Raw genomic sequence first — 22,853 nt, forward strand, 5'->3', positions numbered from 1 at the left:
AAGTTATGCGAATTTTCCACCGAAAACTTCTCTGTCACTGGGAATCTGGAAGTTGAAAATGTGTACACTCCCGTTAATACGAAAAAAACGTAGTCTTAGGTCTCTACCTGAACTCTTTTCGGTCGTTCGGTTTTTCCATCCCATCGAATTGTAGCCTTTATAGTATATTATAATAGAGAGAGTACAGAGAGTGGACTTGTGTTTGTGTACACAGTTGTGAACTATATGTCCTGTAAGCTGACGTACTAATTACTGTCTCGGGGACGGTGATCTTAATGATGGAAACTGGCGCCTCGAACAATATTTTATCCAATTGGTCCCGAAGCTTATCAACATTGCTGTCGAATCGACATGATACCTGACGCCATTGTGGTACACTCCTAACACTATACGGTGCACCCATATAGGTTGAAGTTCTCACCACTCAGAACAAGATCCTTATGTGGAGACCGTAGAGGGGTCATAGCGGTGAGGGCGAACCGTGGTTACCATATGTTATCGTAGATTGCAGCGACGCTTCTCGCTGGCCATCTGCCTTAGGAACTCTAGGTGGAGGTGCTCAAGGAAGTGTCCATTACACTTCTGGATGGAAGCCAAAGTGAGTGAGGGTTCTTCGTACCCTTGAGCCAATCCAGCTCAAAAGCTCACAAAGTTGTGGTGTGCTATGGTGCATCTGTTCTAGATACAGGCGAGTCCAACATACCACCCCCAAAGAAAAAAGTCTCATAAATTAACAATAACCATAGTGAGTTACATTCGACCTTGAAAACATCATATCCGTAATCGTTAAAACTATGAATGCTATATTTATTGCTTTAACATTCAACGATTGTTCCAACTATTAAGACGTTAGTAGGTATAATAAATACATCCAAAAAGGTAGAAGCAATGCCACTTTTGTATTTGCCTTACTCGGATAAAAAGCACGCGCCCGATATCCAGTGGAATTGCTTGTATGGAATAGAATTCACGAATGCGTATATTGAATGTATGTATTGGAATAGAAATAAAATGAAACGACCCCTCCGTTCAATACAAAAGAAAAAGGCACATATTGCGAATAATTGTTAATTTAAGAAAAATTTAAAAATCTCAAAGACAAAGTCAAAAGTCAAAATCTAGTCTATATATATTTTGTAAAGTTTTATTTTGATTTTAGTGCTAAATACAATTATTTTAACCATAATGATGCAACAGGGATGAACTTTTGTAAAAATGCTGATGAGCATTTAATCGTCGCCGAGTCATTTATAAAGGATACATAGGATTATAATAGGTATTAGCTTAAAATTTAATATCGTTAACACCTATAATATAATAAGCTAAAAAAATATATATGTGGTATATTAAGAAAGTTAGGTTAATTATTTTAATGTTATACCTCCTTACTAGAGGATTTATTTTTTGTAAGTATGGTGACAGTAGACATTGGTCATAGAATGTAACCCGATATAAGACGTGTTAATTTTGATTCGGAAGTTATTAAAGAAATGTAACTTTTTTTTTAAAACGTTTCACTCTCAATAATCCCACATATATATAAAAAAAAACTGCTAATTTGTCTTTTTATATAGAGATTATGAATAAAATAATTAATTTAAAAGCAACTTTGCTTGCTATTTTATTCATAACTAATACTAATAAACATATAAAGATACCAGTTATGTTTCTTTGTATATTTCTTTTCTTGATTCGCTCAAACACTAATAATCCGATTGATATGAAAGTTTCATATTATTTTGTAATAAATTTTGTGTATACCAACGTACTTTGGAACCAAGTAAGTGGTCGAGACAATATTTCAGAAGCGACCTATTCCAAAACTATAATAACTACTCTTTTGGTGTTTATAGAGAGTTATGAAGTACAAAGACTTTAATAATGTTACGAATGAACGTTTAGCGAGGATATAAAACATTTCGCAGGATTTCAAGCCAAAGCGCGGGCATTAAAACGGGATGTGCGAGAATGATGAACCACCGCAAACAACGGAAAATACGGCCAAGTTTAATAAAAAAATATTGTTCTTCCTATTATATCTTGGCATGTATTTGAACATTCTTTTTAATTTTGCCAAACTAGCATGCAAACATTTAGATTACATTAGAATTATTCAATTTATTTTATTTTTAACTTAGCTTTTGGTACTTCAGAATTTATAAGAAGAACGAAAATGAAAATAATTGTAATTGTAGTATGTCAAGTCGTAGATTTCTATTGGAAATTTTGTTCATGTCTGAATTTGTAAGAAATATAACTGATCGTCCTCATTCTTTCTTAATTCGTTCTTGACAGACAGACATTTTTGACATAATAAATTTCAATATATATAAATCAATAATCATAATATGATCATCATTATTTTTCTTTGTCGTAGGGCTTTGTGCCAACCCGTCTGGATAGGCACCACCCACTCATTAAATATTCTACCACCAAACCAGACCAAAACCAGGTTTAGTAAGCCAGAGTAACTATAAGTACAAGGGACATTAGGAATGGTTAATATTTCTTACATCGCCGTTGTCTATGGGCGATGGTGACCTTTTACCATGAGGTGAAGCATTTGCTCGTCGTTGCCTAGCTATATATATAAAAAAAAAACAAGAACGTTGCCATGACGTACTACTTACTGTCTGTGTTATACAATACGTGTTAGGAGGTATAGTAAATACTAATGTATAATCACAGATCGTTTTATTTTAATAATTACAGAAGTTGTCTTGTTGTTTCGATATTCGAAGTCTCGCATTAGAAAGAATGCGGACTTCAAAAATTACATCAGAAGTGGGATATTTAATCCATAAAACTGTATACAATAATTTGTGATATTAGTACGCTCAACAATATGAAGTGTTAGCGCGATTTAACTTCGTACAGCGCCATCTATTATCTACACCTATTACTAAATATTCCATTACATGTCAATTTGTATGTAAAATCTACCGAAATATAAAGTATTATTTTTAATTTAGCTGATTTATTATGTGATAGGTATTTAATGTTTTAATTAAGTGTTAAAATATTTTCTGCGATTTGTAGCTGAATTTAAGCACAGATGAAAATAACTCACAACATATGTCGCCGGAGAGCGTTACGTATATATTTTTAAGTATTTTTAATGTTTAATTATACTTGAGTTGTATACAATTCAAACTACCAAAATCCTATAGTCCAAGAGAAGGGATACAAAGCACTTAGCACTTAGATATACTTGTCCCCAAATTGAAACCCAATATTTTTAACGACCCTTTATTTTGCCTTACGACATGATCAGTCTCTGTAATTATTATATTGAAATATTACGTTCGAAAAAAAATTAAGTGATACTCGATTACATCAACATCGATCGATTGTGATCCTGCCTGAAAATATAACATAAGTATTAAGTCAACGAAAGAAGTAAAGTTTATTAATTAAAATAAAAAGTATGTGATCTCTTTTTATTGTTGTAGTGAGCAGTTGACGCATAATTGTAATAGTTTTGACGCTTGAAAAACTTTGTCATACCAAAATTTCTTCTCCATCATGAATAATGTTAAGCTAGCTCAGTAAACGGCTTAAGGTTTCATTAAACTTCATAGTCAAAGTATAATTTTAACTTAAATCTCACGTTTTGTTTGATATTATTTATATAATATTATACCATTTGTGTAAACTTTTGACCCTTATATTATTTCGTTGGCTTGATTTATCAGACTAATCCGAGGATAAATAATTAAAGCAAGAACCTTGTATCTATATAAAGTATAATTTATATTTATTCAAGATATAATTAATCTTATCAAAACTTCTAATTATGAAAATATACATTATTAAGTTAATTAATTAACAAATTAAAATTAAAAGATTTTTGATAAGAAAAGATTACTGTCAAAATATTTATATTATGTTTTATTTTGCCACCAAAATGTATAATTTTTTTTATGTAAATAATTTACATAACTAACTTAGCAAATAAGGCTTTTGCTTATAGTATATTTCTTTATAGACGTCGAATTAATAGATATTTTTGTTTATTTATTACATGTAATTTTAATTTTAAATAGATTTTATAATATTCATTCGATAATTGATTTTAATTTCTTGCTAAATTGTTAATAGATTTTATAAAATGAATTCTATTTTTCATGTTTAATTTTTTTTTTATCTTATTTAATTTTCACTGCATGTTCTGTTCTACCTGTATCTATTTTGTAAATCTGTGTTTTTTTAAACGCTTATAATTGAGATAGCACTAAGAATGTAATATTTCTTGTAACTGTATTTTTTTGTGCTTGTTTTAATTTATGTCTTGTTGCTGTTTAAATTAAATAAATAAATCAAAGCAAAAGTAATCTTTTATCCATAACATTTTTACAGCTAAGACGATAAACCGATTGTGAAATTAGATATGAAGCCACTAAAAACAATATGTTTGCTCAGTTAAACATATTTGGTGTAGACAAAACTGTAAATGAATATAGGTGATTTTCTGTATTGCAAACAGTTGTAAGCACAGAAATTGGCAATTTTCAGTAGAATGGGATCTTTAATATGAACACGTGAACTCGCACTAACAACTTTAGAAGCCAATGTTCCAGAGATGTTCCGTAAAGTTATTTGTATATTCGAAGTAATCACTATCTATGTTAGTTAGTTATTACACTTGAATTAACTAACAGTTCAGTTAAGTTCGAGATATCTAATCGTATTTAAACCTTCCTTAATTGTTAATATATTACAACTTTCTTGTAAAAAGATTTTTTTTTTTTAAATTCTTATAGATATTTACCAAAATACATTGCACATTGCATTTTATTATCCCTAATTGTTCTCGTTTAGTAAATAAATAATCCTATTTTTAACATTTTCTGTATAAAATAACTTATCGTTCTATTTAAGTAATTAAAATAGTATTTCTATTTTCGAGGTTCTTCGTCAAATAGCAAATTTGAATCTCTTTATGTTTCTATTTTTAACTGCCTCGTCTTGTTGTTTTGAAAACAAACAGTAGGTCAAAATTTAATATAAATGAAATTGAAGACCATAACAAGGCTACAAAAAATATATACAATCTCAATTTTCGTATCACGACGGAGAGCAACTCGCCAAAAATAATTTACCTCTATAATTCAAGCAGGGATGCTTTGGAGCTCCGTAACCGTAACCGAAACCGTTCCAATCTAAAAATGTGTCCGAAACCGTAACCGAATCCGATAAAAAAAATGTTCGTTATAATATTGTTTTTACATAGTGTTATACTTAAAGAAAGTAGGTAGTTAGTTGTTTTTTAAGACTTATTATTTTTTTTTCTCTAAAAATATTGAATACCAATAATAGTCAACAAATAAAGTCAAACTGCTACCTATTAATTTTCTCTTTGACAATTTCTAAATAATCTATTATTCGTAACTCGTATTAATTCATATCAGTATTTGAAACCGGTAAAATATTATCAATAGGTATATCCGTATCCATATCTAAATCCAAATTACAGATGCATAACATCTCTGAATTCAAGATGGCGGAGAAAGCGAAAAAAAACATTAAGCGACACTTGAAGTTTTTCATAGTCATAAAACATTTATTTCTAGACAATATCCAAAAGTCTGAATTTCTAGTTAAGATGTAGGTATTTTAAAATGTACATATATTATTGGGATAAGAGCCGTTTTTTAAATAATCCACGCACATACTTATATTTCGCTCTATACGTGACATATTTATGTAATATTTTCAACATACATAATATAAGACAATCGTAAATTCGTAGAAATATGAAGATTTATTCTCCGTTCTTTTACACTTTATGAATTCTTTACGAGAATTGGGACTATATAACTTACAAAATTATTTCGAACTAAGGTTAAACCAAACCAATAAGTGTTAAGTGATCCCGAAAGTTAAGCGACCTTTGAAGGTGGCGTCCCCTTTTCAGGAATATATTTTTGTGTTTAAGTAACAAAACCCACATTATATCGTAAAATATAGTATAATATTACTAAAAAGATATTGTTTGTATCAACAGACAAATTGATCGAATTTTTATGCACTACTACGAATGAAAAACAAATATTGTTAAAAGTGCCTGGGTTAAATGTGTTAAGAAAATTGTGGTTTGTTGTATACATGCTTATTACAAAATTTTAAAATACCCTTTATTAACTACGGCTTTATCATCTTAAAATAAGGAAGGTAACTTAACTGACGTCTATGGAGCAAGTATTGATTTATTAATATTACTTACTTTGCCCGCAGAGTCAATAAAACTAATCTGTGTATTTAGCTGTTGGCATTTTTTTAAGTTTATGTGAATGTGCAAGTAGGTACCTGATGGTAATTGGTCATCATATATTATGAAGAGTGGGTGTTTCTGACCCAAAAGGGCTTGTACAAAGCCCTACTACCAAGCAATAATCATGGTTCTAATTAAGAAATAAAGAAATCTGAAGAGTTTTTTTTATACAATCTAGTCTCAAGAAATATCAGTCCGATTTGGAAATATTTAACGTTAGATAGTCCGTTTTTTGAGAAAGTTAATAGACTATATAACACCACGCTAGAACTTACGTAGGCGTGGTAATAACGTTTAACACGAATGAAATTCTGTCGAAATGATTTAAGGAAAGTACTACACAATTTTACATAAAAAATAAAAAACCAACTTAACAGCGATAAAATTATTTATAGAACGCCGTTGGTTCATTATGCTTAGTCCAAAGTATTAAGTACATTTTTGTACTTATTTTATTATAATTAGCGTAAATTCCATTTTTTAAATATTAATTTTTAACTTTTTTTTTAATATACAGGTAACTTAATGCGTTCCTTGATCAAAGAAAATAATATATACAACTTTATTTCTATACAAAATATTTTCAGTTATATGAATTATTTCCGATAAATGGTAATTTCACGTTATTCAAAATTTAACTATTTTAATTAATATCCTCAGATTTCCAGAGAATAGGTACCATTATCATGAATTACACGGAATTTTGTGTGAATTGCAATTGTAATTATCCATATCCATACTAATATTATAAATGCGAAAGTAACTCTGTCTGTCTGTCTGTCGGTCTGTCTGTCTGTCTGTCGGTCTGTCTGTCTGTCTCGCTTTCACGTCAAAACCACTGGACCGATTTAAATGAAATTTGGTACACAAATAGTCTAGAGCCTGAGAAAGGACAAGCTACAAATGACATAGGCATAGGGACAAAGTGCTGTAAAGGGTTGAAAAGGGGGATGAAAGGTTGTAAGTTGTTGATAGTATTGTAATTTTTAGAACTAGAAGCATAAAACTTATATTTTAGGCTGTACACTTATAAACTAACATATCATGATACCCACGAAATTCTACCCCATAATGGGGTGAAATAAGGGTTGAACGTTTGTATGGAAGTCCGTAATTTTTTAAGTTAGAAACATGAAACTTTATTTTTGTGCCACTGATTAATAATGAGTTCATACGTATTTAAGCGTTTCTGCATAGTTTACGCCTAAGTAGAGAAATTGGGTTGACATTTCCTATATAGCATAGTCTAGAAGTCCTTCATTTTTGAAGTTAGAAGCATGAAATTTTATTTTTGTGCCACTGATTAAAATGAGTAGATATGTATTTAAACCTTTTCTTGATATTTTAGGCCTAAAGGGAAAAATAGGTGTGAACATTTCGTATTCAGGTTAGTCTGGAGCTCTGTCATTTTGAAGTTAGAAGCTCGAAATTTATTTTTTACCCATTAAAAATGAGTTGATTCGCATTTAAGCGTTTCTGGATAATCTACCCTAAGGGCTGAAATACACACCAATGTGGTTTACAAAGAGGTATTACATTAACGTAATATTTTAAGTTAATTTTTAAATATGTTCATATTCTACGCGGCCAAAGCCGCGGGTAACAGCTAGTAATGTTATATGTCATAATATGACCAACATTTCATATTTGTCATTGATGATATAACATAATACAAATGCTTTGATTTCGACGAAAACGAAACCAGTTTTCACCGGGACTTTTTCCAAAACGATGTGACTTTGAAACCTTCAAGAAAAGAACCTAATCATTCCAACCTTTCAGTGTAGGGCGATGGTAGTCACTCACCATCAGGTGAACCTATAACCCATTTCCTTAAAAGAAAATAAATGATTAGTTTAGATTTCAAGTGGTAAACGTACAATCGTTAAACGTTAGTCAAACTCTTAAACATATATTTTAAATAGATAAAGTAAGTTTTGTTCAGTCGGTATCAAGCCCTTTTTCAATTTAAAATCTCATCATCGTATCTATTTACTCAAATAAGGTTCTCGTGAAATGCAAACCGAATACTTAAATAAAATTTATTCTCTTTGAAGGATTACATTTTAAATGTAAGATGATATAAAATAGCAGACGCTTAAAAATAAAATAAAAAAAAAATATATTATTGACATGAAAAGTTAACATACCATTACCATAGTTAACAACCAGTGGTCCCGCACTAGGCAAGCCTGTCTTGCGGATACCAACTACCGGTTACAATTTCGTATGTTTAAACAAGAGCTCGGATGATATACGATCCCATAAAGAATTACATAATAATATTTCGTTATATAAAATACAGCAATATATATGAAAAATAGAATAGTGTGTAATACCGAAAAAAACAAAAACAATAAGTAAAATAAATATAAATAAACAATAATCAATATATAGAATAATAATATGTAAGTGCCAATTTATTGAGAATGGAGCTTGAATTTACTACTAGTTTAAAGGTGCCAAAAAAAGTTCAACCTCGTCTTATGTCATAGAATTTAACCAGTCAAATAGTTTTTGTTTTGCTTCGTGAATATTTAATTTTTTGATATTGCATACACTGGTTACTTTATTGTATATGGAGTACACTTTAAATGTACCTAAAATATGCTAAAATATTTATTCGGCTTCTTAATGTAGTATGAATTGCTTTATAAAACGATAGTAAATTAAAATTGTAATTACATCTTGATCATCTATGGCTAGTATGAATATTTGTCGAACTATCTCGTTAGTTTAGTAGGCTAGTTTATTAAATCTAAATCTTCGTTAACTTAATAAGGCTAACGAACGTATCAGATTCGATTTCATTTTTTTCACTGAGTGCTTTTTTATGTTATATGTTTCAAACGAGCAGGAGGCTCACCTGATGGAAAGTAACTACCACTGACCATGGACATCTGCAACACCGAGGGGCTTGCAGGTGCCTTGCCGGCATTTAAGAAACGACTACGCTCTTTTTTTTTAAGGTTTCCAAGTCGTATCGGTTCGGAAAAGCGCTGGCAAAAGTTGGTTCCACAGACTGGTTGTGCGAGGCAGAAAATGACTTAAAAATAGCACTGTTGTGGATTTTCGGATATCTAGGTGTTGCGGGTGAAACTTGGAATTTTGACGAGATGTCTGAAGGTGTAATCCAGCAGCCGGGATAAAACCAAACAATTCTTCGAAACATTCCACGTGAAAAAATCGGTAGAAGATGCGGAGTAATCCAACATTTCTACGCAAAGCCAAAGGATCGAGCAGATCGGAATGGGCTTGATTGTCGATAATTCGAGCCGCTCTACGATGAATACGGTCAAATAGAAGAAGCTGGTACTGGAGATCACGCGTCCAGAGGTGAGAGCAGTACTCCACGTGAGGCCGAATTTGCGCCTTGTATATTTTTAGGCGATGGGCCGATGTGAAATACTGTCTTGGCTTGCTGAGCACAACGAGCTTTTTTGATGCCAATTTAGCTTTACCTTCCAATTGACCGCGGAACTGAACGAGGCTTAAAACATCAACGCCAAGTATTCCGATACTAGCTGTTGGGGCCATAAGAATGTTCTAAAATCGTGGAAATACGTGAAGTGAAAAGTAGCAATCTTCAGAAAGGTAGGTAGGCTTCATGGTAGCACGCTGTAGTGTTAGCGTATTTTATACTCTTGCGCAGTATATTCCTTAAGATTATCCCGAAGTCGTAATGCCGCCAGTCAGAAAGAGAATTTTCGTGAATTGAATGTAGATTTTAAATAAGTGTTTATTAAATCTTTATCTGTGCTTTATCTTTATATATGCTTTTTAAAAGCGATATAATTATTTGAAAAGAGTTTTTAGACAGAACTAGCGGACTGGCAAGCAGCATTGAGTTTTCATGTAATTTAGGTGTTTTTATTTTTGTATTTTTTTTGGTCCGCAGTGAAGCAAAGCCATTGTAAAGAAAGTAGTATTAGATGTTATATTAGATGAAATTCAAAGTCAAATTTATATCCATCAATGTAGTAGAATAAGCAGTAAATCTTCTTACGAGTAAGAAGAGAAGGAAAAGTAATGCTTTTCTATAAAACCGTTCCTAATATGTTTATGAATGTTATATATTAAATGTCTACACCACATACCGTGAAGCATACTTGTTTTACGCTCTCCAACATTTTGCTATATTTGGCACGATTCCAGGTAACTTCGGAGCGGACGCTACAAAGCACGATAAATCTACTAGCTAACGCCGTCTCGAGGCAAATTAAAAGTTTAAAACTGGATCATGTGGGATTGTAATATTTAATAAAAAAAATATAAGTAGTTTCTTTCACTTCAGACAAACGATAATTTAATATATATATAGCAATGTTTTATTATTTTATGTTATTTTTTTTTGATATAACGAGTGGTTGGAAGGGCCAATAGACCAACTGATGGCAAGTGGTAACCACCATAGACACTAGCGCCGTAAGAAATAATAAAAAAATCTTTACATCACACCGATGAATAAATATATATACAATTCGAAATAAAATAAAGCATTTACTCACCAATCAACAATACATATACACATATCTACAAAAGCAACTCCATCTACTTTCGCGCTACAATGTTATTAGCTAAAGGACTCATAGTTAAGTCAAACGAGCATCTAAATTGCTGAATGAGCTAATAGCTAACTGGCTGAATTATTGGTATAAGTTAGTTCGAGGCATCCTTAAATTAATCAGCCTTAAGTTACGTCAACAAAAAATGGATATGTTTAAAGTGTATTTAGAGTTATCAGCTAGTATAATTACATTATCTAAATGTCTCACAGCTTGGGAAAGTGACTCGGTGCACCACCCAGTCATCAGATATTCATACCACCAAACAGTAATACTTAGTATTATTGTGTTCCGGTTCGAAAGGTGGGTGAACTAGTGTTATTACAGGTACAAGGTACATAACAATTTAGTTATTAGTTCCCAAGGTTCGTGGCATTAGAGATATAATAAATGGTTAAAATTTCTTACTACATCAATATTTATTGGCAATAGTGACCACTAACCATCAGGTAGCCCATCTGCCCACCCACATAAATAAAACAAAAATATGACAGCAGCTTATGTGCTAAATACACACTTTTACGTTAAAGATGAAATAAATCGTATGATTACAAAATATGATTGAAACCATAATTTGATACACTAACAAAATGTCCAATAAATACTTTTGTTTTTGAAGTTATTCTTCTTTAGTAGTTAATATGTATGCTAATAATATAAGTGCAAAAGTAACTCTGTCTGTTTGTCTGGATGTAGCTCTTAGGGTCAAACTTCTGGACCGAATTTGATGACGTTTTGTATGATTCAAGTTTGAACTCCAAGTAAGAACAAATGCTTTCTTATGGCTAACACCTGACAACCAAGCATTTAAACGCAAGCCGCAGGGGACAGCTAGTTTATTATTAATGCGAAAATAAGTCTTAAATAATAAATCGATCATCATTAATTTTACAGAAACTTTGTCAGGAGTACGGAACAGGACATAGGGGCAATGTCTACGGGAGGTTACAGCCCCCACTTGTCCCTTGTCCCCGCGTGCAGACGAAACTGTTGACGAAAACTAGAATTTCATACTTAATAATTTCAAGATATTCTCAACAGCAAAACAATGTTGAAAATCTTTTACTGATTTCTGAAAACTATACTCGTATTCTTTAAACCAGAAGACGGTAATAATCCTTTTATTCCGCTCGCCGCAGTAATTCGCTTAAATATTTTTTCTCTTATTTCACAATCATTCGTAAGAGCTGGCGAGAAACAAACTTCATTACCCAAGAAGCAAACTTTATAAGTGTAAAAAATTCAATTTTCAACAAAATAATATCGCCCAGAGGCTACAAATTGGCTCGTAAGCCTCGTAATTTAAAACATACGTGACGCAAATGCAATTTACCTTCGCTGTTATATTGTATTGGAAATTCATAATACAAATTTATAATAAAAAATACCTATTTTTTACATAACTATATCTTAATGTACCTAGTTGTAACTGAAGAAAAATAACATTTTTGTACGTCTTCTGTTAAAAATTATAATAATTTATTATTATTATTTCAGGCAGGTGGAGCGCACGAAACATTATATTGATGCAACAAAATCAAATACAAAAGCTACATTTCATATTATGAAATTATGTTTACGGTTTAATAGTCTTTTACTTAGTTTGTTAATATTATTATTGTTTATAAGTAGTTTATTTTATTTTGGTATATTTCGAAGTGTCTGTAAAATAGTAATTTCTGGCTATCAGATACATAATAATATAATTATTTCATTGGAATTAACATTTTTACAACAGTTAAATTATTCAGATAGATTTTTTATTATGTTATATTGTAATTGGTTGGTAAATTCTAAACTCACACCATTGAAAGATGAGACAATATATAAAATTAATTCATTTGACATGTTCAAAAAACAAAATAATGTTATAAAACAATATTTAACTTATTTTATAAATTTAAATAGAATATGTTTTTTTACGTAATGAATATATTTTTTATTAACCTGTTTTATTAAAAATAAATTAAAAAGCTGTTTCTTTTTCAATTTTAATATATATATATTTGAAATAAGAAATAGATAATAAAAATTTAGAATTTATGTAATTAACTTAAACCAGCGATTTGCAATCGCAATAAGATTTAAATTTAAAATGAATGATACCTACTTTTAAACTCAATGAGAACTATTATTTGAAATTTATTCTATTCTATTCATATTTATGCTTTATTATGATACTCTAGATATGGCAAAGATTGACAAAGAACACTTGAATTGTTCGGTTTTTCCTTCACGTTTCATTTAATTCTAGTTTAGCCAAACGAAGCTGATCTTAAGTGCCTTTGATTAAGCCCTTATCCAGGAAAAAATATGTTCGTGCTATCTAAAAGAAATGAGCGATGTAAGGTTTAATTTCAGATATATATATATATATATATAAAAATATTATAAATTAGTTAAAAATATCGCGTACCTACTTAGCTAACTTTATTTATTCGATCGATTGCTAAGACCAATTTAACGACAACATAATCTATACTAATATATAAAGCGGAAGAGTTTGTTTGTTTGTTTGTTTAAACGCGCTAATCTCAGGAACTACTGGTCCGATTTGAAAAATTCTTTTTTTGTTGAATAGTCCATTTATAGAGGAAGGCTTTAGGCTATATAACATTACGCTGCGACCAATAGGAGCGCAGCGACAGTGAGAAATGTTGCAAAAACGGGGAAAATTATTCACATTTATGGACTTTCGATGCGTGCGCAGCATAAACGTTTTAAGTTACTCAAAAAATGTGTATAAAAGATATATTCCTCTTTTAATAATAAAAAAAAAGTCCGTGACACTATATGTCTATTTGTTAAGAGTGTGCTAGCAGGCGGGGCGCGGCGGCGGCTGAGGGGGAGGCGGGTCAGCCCCGCCGCCGCGCTCGCCACTCTCACCCGCGGTGTAGTTCTGCGAAGTAGCAATGCACATAACGACTTAAAAAAATTAACATTCTTAATAGTTAAATTATTTATCAAAATTAGGTTTTGTTATCAGCTTATTTGCTCATTATTTTTTATCGTTTAAAATCGATTACATTTAAATCATAATCTGCTGTAGTTTTAACTTACGATATAAGATAAAATTTCTATGAACATTCCTTCGTACTTTGCAAGTAAACAATTCAAACGTTTCACAGTATAAATAAGGTATAAAAATTACATTACACACGTAAAAAAGTTCAAAATGGCGAGCGATACTTTCACCGATGCAGATTAATCATCACTGAGAAAATAAATTATATAATAAACAAATAAGCAAATAGGTGAATATCGTTTAAAATGACTACACAAATAAATTAGTGGTTCAATATTTCAAGTAATTTCTATTACGTTCAAGCATATTCAACACGGTTGTACTATAATCACCTTATGAAATAATAACACCAAAGGAGAAACAATCTAAATTTCTTATTGTTCGGTTTGTTTATCTTATTACGTTTAAGTTAATATTATTTGTTTTCAACCGTCTTCAAAAAGGAGGAGGTTATCAATTCGCCTGTATTTTTTTTTTTTATATGTTTGTTACCTCATAACTTTTCACTGGATTTTGATAATTTTTTTTTGTTTGAAAGGTAGTGCTTCCCGTGGGGCCCCATTTTAATTTTATCCTGTTACGATGATGGTATCCCTATGAAAACGATATAAGTCTTAAATGTGCATTATGTATGTGCGCGATAAATAGGTGAATAACTCAAAATTGTGCCAACCAATTTTAATGATTCTTTTTTTATTATAAAGGATATACTTCAAAGGTACTATGGTGAAAGTTTGGTAAGGTTCTGAGCATAGGATCCTTGACAAAGTAACGGTACGGAAGGGAACGGAACAATTCTAAGGAGCACGTTAGCGATACTCGGCCGAATCTTTTAGAAACAAAAATTTTGACAAAAAAAAAACCGACTTCAAAAGAGAAAAAAAGTAATATGCTCTAAAAAGTAAAAAATAATTGCTTATTATTCTACAACTTAATAATCAAGTAACTTATTCTACTTACCAATATGTAGGTACATTCTGTGTTTCCACGCAAGGAGATAAGTATGTACCTAGCCACTTTAAATCTAACTTAACACAAACCTATGAATAACAAACAATGATCACAATATTTTTTAGATTTATACTATGTAAAATGAAATTAAAAATATTTAGACTATTTAAAAGTCAGCAAAGTTATTACGATAATATATTATAGTTAAAATTATTGTTATTTTTGGAGGCGGTGTCAGCCAAGGTAGGTTTGTAAATATATGATATACTCCAAATTTGTAAATCTGGTCTATCGATAAATACACTTCTTCTTGATGTTTTTTTAAACCCTATACGTACATAGTGGTCCTATATAATGGCAGAAAATTGGAATCAAAATTGAGTGTTTAAGCAAACATGTCTACCGTCAGGTATTACAATTCATGAACTTTTCTCCTAATCCAAGACAAATAAAAGTCATTCAGATTTACTATTACATTTCCTGTTGAACGTTTTGTTTGTTTTGGCAGAGTATGAATTTTGTTTGTGATTTATTTATTTACAATTGACTTTTTCTTTTGTCTTACATCCAGATGCCGATACACCTGCATCGAATTGTTAACAAAAAAAATATTCGCAATCGTACACTATTGTACAATATTTCTTTTATGTTTAAGAAAAGGAGTTTCAAATTCTTTAAACCCGAGCGGCCTTCCACCACATTCCCTGAAGTTAAAAATAGGTGCTGCAATAATTTTACTCAGAAATCTTAAACCACCAAATTTATGTAACGGGACCCGCCTTCAAGTAAAATTCCTTCGCAATAACGTGATCGTTGCAACAGTTCTGACTGGTCCGGCAGTTGGTCAAACAGTGCTTATACCTCGCATCCCAATGATTCCAAATGATTTACCTTTGTATTTTAAAAGAATTCAATTCCCCATTAAGTTATCTTTTGCCGTAACCATTAATAAACCACAGGGCCAAACATTTAAACACGTAGGAATCGATTTACGTCAAGACTGCTTTTCACACGGCCAACTATATGTCGCGTTGTCAAGATCGGGTTGCGGGCAAAATCAGTATGTTCTTCTACCACAAGAAAATAAAACTAAAAATATAATCTACGCTGAAGTACTGTAAAACATATTATTAAATCTTATTGACGATTATAATAACAAAAACCAACGTGAGCAATCAAACGATAATCATGATAGTGTTTCCGACAACTACGCGAACGAAGTCGCGGGCACAGCTAGTTGTAAATATAGTGTAATTTTTTTTAATTAACTGATTTTAAAATGAAAAATCATTAGAATTTATCCTATGTGAAAAATTCTTACGTTGTATGGCATAGCACTTATTAAAAGCGTTTAAGCGAAATTTAAGCGCCAATCTCTAATATATATTTCGAATTCGTTCTTTCAAGACTACACGACTCACGTTCAAACCGTTCAATTGATCTTTCTGTGTAGTATAGTAAATTGTAATCTGTAACTCTAATCTGTATGTGAATTGTACTTGTTTAGAGTTTACATTAATTGTGAAAAGTGATTTGTTCAGAGAAATGAAAAAATTAACATGAACAGTTATGTAATTAACACCTTTTAATGAGTACACAACGTATTAAATATTTCGACATAATGTTAAAACATTAGTGAAACATTGTAATAACAAAGTAATAATGTAAATATATGACGACCTCCGTGGTCGAGTAGCGTGTACACCGGTTTTCAAGGGTACGCCACTCCGAGGTCCCGGGTTCGATTCCCGGCCGAGTCGATGAAGAAAAAGTTCATTAGTTCTCTATGTTGTCTTGGGTGTGGGTGTATGTGGTGCCGTCGTTACTTCTGATTTTCCATAACACAAGTGCTTTAGCTACTTACATTGGGATCAGAGTAATGTATGTGATGTCCAATATTTATTTATTTATATCGGCCAACATCATCATGTTCGTACATTATGATTTGTTTTGAAAATGTTTTTGTTAATATCGATAATATACATATCGGGTTGGGTTTAGTATGTAGACGCACGATTTTGGGGAAACTGTTATTGCTATCGTATAAAACGGAATAGTAATGTGTAAGTTAAGTCAAATACTTTACATATACCTTTTTTAACGTAGGCAATGGTCCATACGTAATTCGGTCATGTGCTATTCTTTTTTGTATGACCGCCGCAAATCCGGATAGTTTAATTATATAAACCCACTATAGTGTGCACAGATCTATAATAATATATTAATGAGTATTCGATTAATATCTTATAGGAATATATATTATCTGTGTATTTATGCATCTGTCATCTCGAGTGACACACATCACGGAGCGCGGGAATATGAAATATATACGAATAAACTGGCTGTTACCCGCGGCTTTGCCCGCGCAGAATAAGAATATATTTACAAATTAACTTAAAATATTACGTTAATGTAATACCTCTTTGTATACCACATTGGTGTGTATTTCAGCCCTTAGGGTTTCACTAATGTTTTAACATTATGTCGAAATATTTAATACGTTGTGTACTCATTAAAAGGTGTTAATTACATAACTGTTCATGTTAATTTTTTCATTTCTCTGAACAAATCACTTTTCACAATTAATGTAAACTCTAAACACGTACAATTCACATATAGATTAGAGTTACAGATTACAATTTACTATACTACACAGAAAGATCAATTGAACGGTTTGAACGTGAGTCGTGTAGTCTTGAAAGAACGAATTCGAAATATACAGGGTTATTGGTAATTCGACGTATTCCCGTTAGGAGGTGATAGGGGTGACTATTTGCGATAATAGACATTGAGCCATCCATATTTCAAGTGTCAGTGTTCTGGTTGCTTGAAATTTAGCCATTAAACTAGATCTTGTCTAACGAAGAAGTTCATGTGTCCTGAATGTGGATAAGACCATCAAAACTGTGAAATAAAAGATTTTATTTATTTGGACTGCAATGGACCTCACGTGACTCTGGATAAAAGGTGTTTGTTTATAAAAGAAAGCCATTCGTAGATTCTGTACTTCGCGGCGTAATAATAATAGAAATAAGAGAAAACCCTTTAATGATATCTCAGAGTGCAACAAGTAATGAGACGAATTTATTTGCTGAAAATTCAGCATTTTCTAAGAAGTTTAATAAGAATCAAGGTATAAATACAGACAGCATTAGTAGATTCAAAAGTTTTTTTGTAGAAGGCTCGAAGAAGAAGTTCTTTCAAAGAAAGATACGAAAGATAAGATTAACTTGACGCAATTTATTTGAGGAAATATGTATCTCATTCCCAGCGTTAGCAAAAGTCAGTGCAATGATTAAGGAATTGTTATTTTTCTTTAATAAATTAAATAATAAAGAATTTCACGGTGCATATTTTGCATTGGAAATCACATAGTTTGCCTACGTAACTTACAGACTTCAAAATTTTATTAAGTAAAGAAAATATTCATATTGCTAAAGTAAGCAAAACTTCTTCTTCTTGAATCTTCTTAACGTTTTGTCGAGTGGTAGTGGATCAGTTAGTTTATTCACATCCATAGGCGCATTATCAACAAAAATAACCAGTGTTTTGCTGAGCTACTGAAGGCCGAACTTCTTCTGTAAGCAATGTCTCAAAAAAAAATCGATTCTTTGTCTCTTAAATTACAAATTGGCTAACCGTAGATGTTCTATTTGTTTTTTAACAGTTAAAATTGTTGGTATTCCACCATCTTTTAATTTCAAAAATCCACCGCATAAAATTGTCTGATCCAATTCTGCTAATTAACTAAATGTAACTGCAAGTGGATTCGTGAAAAAAATTGTTTTCACTATGTACCTGATTTTAAAATAAGAATAATATGGTGCAAACAAATTTAAATGGGTCACAGCCACTACGGAATTTTTCAAGTAATAAATTGAGTGATTCGGTTTTTTTTTTACAAATCACCTTAAAACTAACCGACATTAAATACAATTTTATCGGTATTACTATACACACCTACCTTCAATGCATCAAGGCCGTTATTAAGAAAACACTGACTTATGTTTATATAAATATAAAAAACCGATAACCGTTTATAAAAACGAGTTGTTTAAATATTAAATTATAAAATACAAGAGATATTTTAAATTGTCTTCACAACAATGTAGACTTATTTCTATGATAATAATGAATCGCTTTTCATTTATATACCATTTTTTCCTGTTTTTGTTGTTGTTGTTGTCATTTGAGACAGGAATAAATATTTTCCAGAGTCTTATTGTTGTATTAGTACACAAAGGTACTACTTATATGATATAAATTAGGAAGTATTTTTACCGAAATTAATAAAAATACACGAATATTAGTATTTTAAATATTATTTTTTAAGATATTAAATGACCCACCTCAAATGGGGGTTTCTTATTGAATTAATCTATTATCTATGTTGTCCAATTTACATAATACTACACTAACATATATAAAGTTATTTGCTGACAACATACGATAAAAGCATTTATATATTGAATCAATTATTTGATAGTTTTCTGCAAAACTGATGTCTGTAAGTTAATTTTACTAACGGATTATTATAAATATCGTTACCAGAATAATAACCTTTTAATCTACGGATAGAACAATGAATTTAGACTGAAAAAATACTAATGTAGGAAATGTAGGAAGTGATCATATACTGTTAAAATTGAGTGCGAAATATCAGTACTTTTTTTACTTAAAAAATAAATTATAAAGATGCTAACTGGAAAGAATAGATAGATATATTTAAAACATATTTTTAATGAATCTGATTTCAAATCAAATGTTATTCACAGCATGTATTTATCTAAGCAAGGTTTTAGCAGACTTTAAATTTGGCTACAGATAATTGTATACATTCCTTGTCTAAATGTCTAAAAACAATATGTCGTTTTTTAATCATACTCACTCGCATTACAAAGACTTTAGATGAAAACCAGCCTCTTGGCCAGAATCTCATAGCTGGTTTTCGTAGTAAATACTCAGTAGCAAATATTGGTTGTAAAGCAAGTATATTTAATAACTGTAAAGTTCTTTTGACTCAATTGCTTACGAAAGATCGGATTAAAAGCGTCTACGATTGTTATGATAGATAGTATTGAAGATGAAAATTGAGCACTATGGCATAGGAGTAAATAAAGAGATATTTGAACACCTTAGACTTTCAGATGATATTTTTCTGTCTGCAACATGTACAAATGATCTTAGAGCATAAAATGAGAACACAATATTTGTATTTCATTTGATATGTTAGAGAGCATAATTATCTTGGCCACATCATTTCGCATGAATATATTAACTAAAGGTAATAAAAAATAGAATTAGAATGACGTGGAAGCTATATTGGTCTCATTGTTTAAAAATATATTTAAAAATGAACAAATAAACTGGACACGAATGAGTAAGGTATTCAATATCTGCGTTCTACCTGTACTCACTTACGTATGTCAAATTTGTTCGCTTACAAAAGTAGACGATTTTGTTTTACAGATATGTGAAAGAGCAAACTATGATTATGAGCATGCGTAATCTAACAAAGGTATTAAATTTAATGCAAACAATTAAGGTCTTAAGTTGAATTGCCACACATTATGATGTGACGGAAAGTGGAGTAAAATAATAATATCATGGTGTCCAATTGAACAAAAAGGAAGCGAAGACGATAATATAAGAGATGGGAAGATAAAATCGTTTTGATTGCAGGGAAATGGATGAGAATACTCAGGACAGGAAAGAATGGAAAGAATTGGTTTAGATTGGAATGCAAAGGATTCCTCGCCTTTGTTCTTAGGCAAACAGACAAAAAAACAACAATAAATATATATAGAAAACATTTTTTTGTTTAATTAATAAAAAAAATTGATTTTAAAATTTGGTCCTTTTGTAAAGCTTATTCATGAAAACATCACTTGCATTGTAATTGCATAAAATGCTGTGGATAAAAGGTTGGGAAGGGCTGAAATTTGAATAAAAAACAGGCGGGCGATAAAAAACAGGAATTATATATATTCCGACTTTATATATATAATATTACTCTATATATATGGAGTAGAATACACTATGGGTGTTCTATAGTGAAATAAAATACAAGACGAAGCCACGCAGTTTACTGGAGGTTATATTAGATCAAAAACCTATACATGCAATAGTAAGTAATCATTGTGTGTCACCTTACCAGGTTTTTGTTTTACAATTATATTAGAATCCTAATTAAGTTCAGTTTATAATACACCTAAATGATTAGTGATTAGTATCTCATATTTTCATGAACTCGATCAAACATTTTTTTTAACAATCAAAAACTGCACGGCAAATCAATAAAACTGTATTACTTATGATACATTCAAAAGGATCATTATTTAACCGTTAACATAAACTTGGTACTTAACAATTTCTTACAAGTTATAAATACAACAATTGAATTCCAGAAGAAAGTAAAGTTGCACGAAAATTGAATTCAATTTGTTATAAATTGAATTTTAGAATGTAATATAATTATCAATAGGAGGAAAGCTGCGACGGAAAATTCTGAAACAAACAAACGGAATAAATATTTGCGTTCTTTCTCCAAATTATATATGTCAATACTGCCGTTTGCTGTAGAGATATTAAATACTTCATAGCTTTTACTTAAGTGAATATATGTATGTAGCGGTTTAAATAGCCTCAATATTACATAAAATAAAATAAACTGTAACGAATTAATTGTATAGGAACATAAGAACATTAAATAAGCTGCCATTTATTATTCGTCTTTAAGAAAAGAAAATTTTAGTATTTTTTTTTATTGTTACTTTGGTTTAAAATAGTTTTTCTTATTTAAAAACGTTTTTAGTGAAAACTTTTTTATATAATAATATCAAAATTATTACGACTTTCTGAAGAATTTAAACACTAACACTAATATTACCGTAGATTTAAAGTAGACTAGATAAGACACGCCGTTCGACCAAGCGTGCCTGAAGTTTGGACAAACTTGAAGCGCTTCTATCAGTAGTTTTAGTAAAACGCGCCAGTGGCGAATTGTGTCGTCGAGGATATAAAAATGCCAAATTGTACCGTTGCTAACTATGAATAGAAGTATTACTTAACATCGGTAAGTAATTTTGTTGCTCAAACTACTGTAATTCATTTTTAAATAATTTTTTTTGATGTTCAAGTTTGTATTCTGTAAGTATTGTGACGTCATCGTATGTAAGTATAAAAAAGATAACACGCGCAGTTTTCATACTATCTAATGAACATGCTGAATCTAGCATACTCTAACTATTTGGGTATTACCCGTTTCACTGAAAAACACCATACATTTTTGTGTATTTACATTTATTTACATCATTATACAGCCTTATTCAGTAACAAAGAATTCTTTAATAATAGAATAAAATGTACATGAAATTACGAAACGCTTCTAACAAAATTCTTCAACGTATGTGATGTTAAAAATATTTAATATTTATTCCGCGAAAAATATTTTCTCAACAATGAACAAAGTAAACTATTTTTCAAAATAAAACATAGTAAAAGGTTAACCTTAAATTAAGAGTAGTTTATGTTAAAATAGCCTTTAGAAGCTCGTTGCTTTGACTTTTTATGTAGAAAGGCTTGAAACAATATACCGTAGAGCGCTTGAAGTAAGCAAACTACTTTTAAGTAGGTAACGTCTAAAACAGGACGTCTAATGGGAACGGTTGTTCGCCTTGAGTACCCGACAGTTCTGCATATACCTCTTATGTCTTTAAAAGCATAATGACGTTAACAGAGGTAAAATACAATGTTTCCTTATAGCTCTAATGAATACTGTCATGATCTCAATACATATTAAATAAGGTAATATATATATACTAGTAGTACTGATTTAGATGAAATTTAGTATGGAGATAGTTTGAGTCCTTGGAAAAGACATAGACATACCTTTTTTGATTTACCCCTCGAGGTAGTAAAATTAGGCGTAACGGTTACTATGCTATAGGTAAAGTTTTATAAATTCCGCGCGGGTAACTTAGTATGTATTATGAATGCGAAAATAACAGTCTGTCTGTTACGTTTTCACTGCTGAACT

Source organism: Vanessa tameamea, chromosome 9 (genome assembly GCF_037043105.1).
Source record: "Vanessa tameamea isolate UH-Manoa-2023 chromosome 9, ilVanTame1 primary haplotype, whole genome shotgun sequence".
Taxonomy (NCBI): Eukaryota; Metazoa; Arthropoda; class Insecta; order Lepidoptera; family Nymphalidae; genus Vanessa; species Vanessa tameamea.